Here is a 6220-nt window from a genome sequence, read left to right on the forward strand (position 1 = left end):
TTATTATTATATATTTTATTATTTATTATTATTATTATTATTATTATTATTGTTGTTGTTGTTGTTTTTTATTATTTTCATTATTATTATAATTTTTGTAATTTTTATTATTATTATTATTGTTGTTGTTGTTGTTAGTTATGGTTATTGTTGTAGTTCATGTTGATTTATTTTTTTTTTATTTGTTATTATTATTTTTTGTTATTGTTTGTTATTATTATTATTATTATTATTATTATTATTATTATTATTATTATTGTTATTATTATGATTATGATAATTATTATTATTATTATTATTATTATTATTATTTGATTGTTAATTGATTGATGGATTAATAATTTATTTTTTCTTTTCTTTTCTTTTACAAAGACAGTAAGCTTACTTTTATTTTACAGGTGACAAATTCCCAAGAAGAGGCTGTGTACTGTCTTGAGCATGCCCTCATTTTCTTGAAGCAAAACCCAACCCATCTAGAATACTGCAAGCTTATGTACACTTACAGCTTGGTGAGTTATTTATGTGATTTTGTGTGTGTGTGTGTTTGTTTGTTTGTGTGATTATAATAGGACAAGTGTTATTATTTAGAAATTTGCTATTAGTTATACAGTAATTTTAAAAAATTGTTACTCTATTAGGATGTTCTAATTCTGATACACTTTTTTTCTGTCAATTGAAAAGTCGGAGCTGGATATATCACTGAAACAGATGGATGAGCGGATTCACATCAAGAGTGGGAAAAAATCATCGCCCAACACCAAACGAACAAAAACCAGGGAACATCTGGACTCTGTTAGCAGCACTAGTAGTTCAAACCTGTGATGGTAATCAAGTTGTGGTTTGATTCTTTTCATTCCTCATGTAAAGTTCTGCCTTGTTTTTAAAGAAACTAAGTCAGTGTTGGAGGTAATGATTGCTAACAGTCTGTTGCAATTTAGTGTCTTTTATCTTGTACATTCCATTATTGAAAATCTTTTTCAAAAGACAGTAAACATGTGTGACTGAATGGCAGTCACCCAGTGAAGTATTTACAGGATTTGCAGTATATTGTCAACATTGAAAATACTTTGAGAACCTTGTATATTTTCGTTATCTGTGTGTATAAGAAATATTTCTTTTGGACAATCAGTACTAAACAAAGGATTCATTTTAGGAAATACTTATAATCAGAGATATCTGCAAGCAAGGGGGGAATTATGAATGCAATATGTTTCATAAAGCAATGAATTATGTAGTTTTGTATGTAGTTTTTGAGGTGCAAAATCCTTCTTCAGTCATGCTACTGGGAGTTGATCATTTTGAAAGTATTTAACATGAAATAAAATGGAATTGAATCCTGAGCCAAAGATGTCTTCCCTCAAATGGTTGTGTCATACAGATATTTGAATTTGCCATGTGACTGTGAGGTGATAAATGCCAATTTGAATGTATCAGTAATTAAAGCCTCTAGTCCATATGTCTGAATTATATTATTAAAAAGGAAAAAAGAATCTGGACTGAATATAGTAGCTGTTATCAAGAAATGTATTGTTTCTAAATCACTTGGATTCCAGATAAAAGTTGTTGTTTTTTCTCTTTTATACTAATATTGACCATTGATAAGTTATTGAGTACATAATCAAGAGTATTTGATATTAAACTTCTTGAATGGTATTATTACTACCTGAATTCCAGATCATTGTATTATAGGGCAATTATCTAAAAGGAAATTTCATAATGTTGTTCTATTTATACTGTTGTACTTCAGATTCTTTGTTATAAGTTTTAATTCAAATCAGTGTAGACACTGTAACTTTAAGCTTTATCCATTCTATATTCAGTGATTTTATTTTTCAAGTAACAGATTTGTAAATTTGGCCATTTACATTATCCACATGCTGATATAGTAAGTTGTATTATTTTTTGCTTATGATAAAGATGAGGTACACACATAGTATACGGGGTTGTAGGTGTTACTTTTTTTTTTTCATTTAAGAAAGAAAGAAATACTGTATGTGATACGGGATTGACATATCAAAAGAACAAATCTTCGTTTAATATTCAAGAGACTACTGGTGAACTACAAAAATGTTTAACTGAAAGTTACTCATAATATGTATTAAATCAATGGCATACTATATAGAAGAAACAGGGTTAATGTAGATAAATACTATAACAATGCTATAGTGATGTGTTATCTGATGTTAAGTATAAATGAATGAACAGCAATTTATTTTTATGTTAATATTAGAAAAAAAAAATTCTTAGGCATTCAGTATTTATTATTATTATTATTGTTATTATTTATTTACTTATATATTTTTTATTGGTTTTGTTTTTCATATATTTATGGAATTTTTTCATGATCATGATTTATGAGTAATATTGTAAATTCATTATTTCCAACTGTAAAGAGGAATATTAATAGAATGACAAACTCACTTAAAAGATAAGAAAGAGGATAAGATAATGATGGTGCAATGACTTTGGGTGCATCTTACAGAGTCAGTTGTGATGCAATAAGATATTAGCATGTTTTGTGGTATAGAAACAATTGTTTGAAACCAAATAATATTTTTGTATTTATTTGTGATGTGTATTGGAATGAATTATATATATATTAGTTTATGTGTCTTTGTAGGAAAATAATAATTTTATACCATAATCTAGTACTAAGGCTTAACCCTCACACTTCACAAGTTGATACAAAAGAGGTGCTGTTGATGAACAAATTGTGTTGCTCTACCACAGATACGCACATTTATTTACTGAAGGATTACACTTGATGTGTTATTGTACATAAAAAGAAAAATATTGTAAAGATTGTCAGTGAATACAGCATAAACCAAACTGGTATTAGCTTGTGCATATTCACTGCTGTAATGTCATTATTTAAAGATTATTGTATCATAACTAGGCATATGGTAGTACTGTAGCAGAGAGCAGCAGTTGTAGAAATAATGTAAGTTGGAGAAACTGCTCTTTATTTTATTTATTTAATTGACAGGCAATGAAGGCAAAACATTGGTTGGGACATTTCTCAACATGTTACGGACTAATGTGAACTGTAAATGACAAAGTCTTTATTCTAAGGAAAACTTATCTTTTTTCTGTCTCTATCTCTCTTTTTTTATGTTTTGCTTTTGTGCAAGGGAACATGAACTCGCATGTAGACTAGTATTACTTACAAATGCTAAAGGTTCATGTGGTAGACCTCGCAACCATAAGAAGATAACATTGTAAGTAATTTCTGAGCCATAAATGTGAAGGATATTTTTGAAATTGTGAAGTTTCCACTGCAAAATGAATAACAATTGCACAAAAATTATTTATGGCTCATATTTGTAAACTTGCAAATTTCTGCAGTCTTTGTACCTGTACATTCTGTCTTCAACCCTGGGACTATGTTACTGTAGTTTCTAGTGACATTATTATTGCAATTAATAACTGTGTCAGTTTGATGTTTCAATCTCCATGGAAAGTAATTCACAACATGTATAGATAGAAGATGTCCTAATTTTAGGTAACTTTTTGACCTTTACCTCCTGGCCCCAACAGTATATATACACATATATATGTATTTTTCCCCCTTTTTTATGTAATTATTCATATCAGCTTGCATAAGCTGATTCATGGGGATGATTGTTTACTTATCTCTTGTGAGAAAAGAAAAACACAAGAAATGGTTGTGTACTTAAGTGTTTTTGAACAGAATTGGAAGTCCACTTTTTTACTTTGAATATATCAGATCTTTGAAAATTTAAATACACATTACCTTTTAAAACTGAGCATGATTCACCATGATGAAGCTTAGTATTGAGAAGAGAATTTATTTCTCTTCCAGAATTTAACATTCAAATTTCTTTGAGTGAAAGGAATATCTTGGAAAGAATGAGTTTGTACCAGTCAGAATTGACTATGCACGTTTGCAATAGAACATGGATTTAGTCATGTTTGTAAATGCTTTTTTTCTGTAGTTATCAACATATGTTGATCACATGAAGAAGCAAAGCCTTATGGCACCTCACCGTCTTCTTAACGTGCCACTCTACCCATTGTATAAAGCTTGTATATGACATATTTAAGATGTTTTAAATCTTATCAGCATCTGATTTTTTGCTATTTTCTCAGAGACCTGATGATGGTGATGTAATTGTAATGAAGAAAATCTTGAGTTCTTCATGGTAGATTCTGTCATAGATTTAGATTTGTAATAGATTGTTGTAATACATGACAGTTCAAGTTTCAGATTCAATTAGTTAGCAAAATCATTTAGGTAAAAAATATGAATATACCATTTAAGAATTGTGGAATTTATCATATTGTCAAGATTTCATTGCTGTTTGTTGCAAGATTGGTAAACATGTATTACAAATGCATTTATATAGTCAATAGGGAGGGTAATCTATTGACTTACTTGTGGAGCGATATTAATGTGTGCTGCTGTAAAGGCTTCCAATTTTCAGTTCAGCATTCTGTGATAAAGCAATTTAATTTCTGCTGTAATGTAGCGTTCCCATGAGATTTCAGTTTTTTTCTTTTGTACATAAAAGCTTGGTAGAACAACATTGCCAAGTGTGGAATACTTGAAAGTAATATTTATATTTATTGATATTTTTTTTGTACTCCAGTTGCTATATTGGTGGATAGTGAAGATGCAGGTGAGTTTAGAAGCATCTTCATTTATTTTTATTTTTATTTTTCTTCCTCTTCCTCTTCTTATGTAATCCATGCATATCATTTACTCTGTATTATTTTTTACTTTTGTTTCATTTTCTTAAGTATGCATTTTAAGAATAACTATGAACCTCCAGATAAGATTCCCCATGTCTGTAAGCTCAATTCTACCGTAGAATTTTTGTTATGAAAATAGCAAGTATATATATATGTACTATTTCAGGCTACATATATAATATACATCCATTTTGAGTATATTGTCCTTAATTTTGCTCAAAATAGAGACACCTCTAATGCCAACATTTCTTATACTCATCAAGCTTTGAGCATTTACATCCCCTTGTTTACAAGTACTTTGCTTGGCATTAAAGACAATACCTTCCTTTTTTATTATTTTTCAATTGCAGGTGTGTATAGTATTGAGCAGAAGAAAGTTTCCTAAAAGTTTTATGTTTCCATTACTCACTCATTTTGCAGAATAGTAAAGTAGGTATATTATGTCAGCCATTTCAACATGAAAGTCAAGTATGCAATTCGTATCTCTATTTTGACATCGTAAATATTTCTACTATATATTATTTTATAATGTTTGTGAAATGAATGGACAAAATGCTTTCTAAGTATTGGTTTCTGACATATATAGCAGATACCATAAGCATATGAATAAGATAAATAGTTGTCAATTTCAAGTCTGATCTGCTATCTGGAACTCTCCTGTGGAACACTGCCATACATGTTGTACTTTTGACACAACTGTGGCTTTTGTACAGAAGATGAATGAATAAAACACATTTTCATAATAATTTTCTGCCTTTAAATGTCATTCTGAGGCCCTGAGTAATCTATTTATTAGAGATAATTTTTGCAACAAACTATATGCAGTTTGTTGTAATGTTTGATATAGTTCTTCTTAGAGTAAATATTCTAGTTTTTTTTTTTAATCGGTGCTCTACTTGAGTAAAATGTTATCCAAGTAATAAAAATAGGTCTAGTAGCAATAAATATATGTACTATATTACTAAAAATCTAGAATAAAAGCTACCTTGTGACAAATATAGAAACGGTATGAAAAAGAATGAATCTCTTGAATATGCAAGGGATGTATTTGACCGCTTTTAATATCTTCATCTGCAACACAAAGTTAACTTTCATTCACACCTTGTCACAGTTACATCTGCGTCTCAAGCTCATGCATTATTTACCTTGACTGATCTCACTAGTAAATTCCTGCCCAGCCTCACTTCTCTCAAAATACTTGTGCCGGAACTGTTTCTTTCTCCCTGGCTGTTAGCCTTGTGTACAAGGATTGGCCAGAATGTGAAATCAATCTGTCTCATTGAAAATAATGCATTCAGCATAAGTATGGTACTACAGTATTTAGAAAGTCCTGACCTGTTCGATTATATTGACCTCTTCCTTTTCAATATCAGAAAAGTTGACTTCTAGGCCACCCTGCCAAGCACTGTCACTCCACAGCCCACTGCCCTGTATGTGCCCAAAACCTGGTCATGATCGTTCAAACTGCCATGCGCAATGACATATGTAGGCCAACTGTGATGGGTCC

At 30.0% G+C, this 6220-nt stretch overlaps 1 long non-coding RNA gene across 1 annotated transcript; it reads left to right on the plus strand.

Annotated features, from left to right (window-relative positions):
- The first annotated feature begins 378 nt into the window (after nucleotides 1–378).
- Nucleotides 379–5460, plus strand: LOC119581688. The gene is made up of 2 exons (XR_005229581.1): nucleotides 379–509; nucleotides 682–5460. It is a non-coding gene; the product is annotated as an uncharacterized LOC119581688 (long non-coding RNA).
- Nucleotides 5461–6220: the final 760 nt, after the last annotated feature.

Source organism: Penaeus monodon, chromosome 2 (genome assembly GCF_015228065.2).
Source record: "Penaeus monodon isolate SGIC_2016 chromosome 2, NSTDA_Pmon_1, whole genome shotgun sequence".
Lineage (NCBI taxonomy): Eukaryota > Metazoa > Arthropoda > Malacostraca > Decapoda > Penaeidae > Penaeus > Penaeus monodon.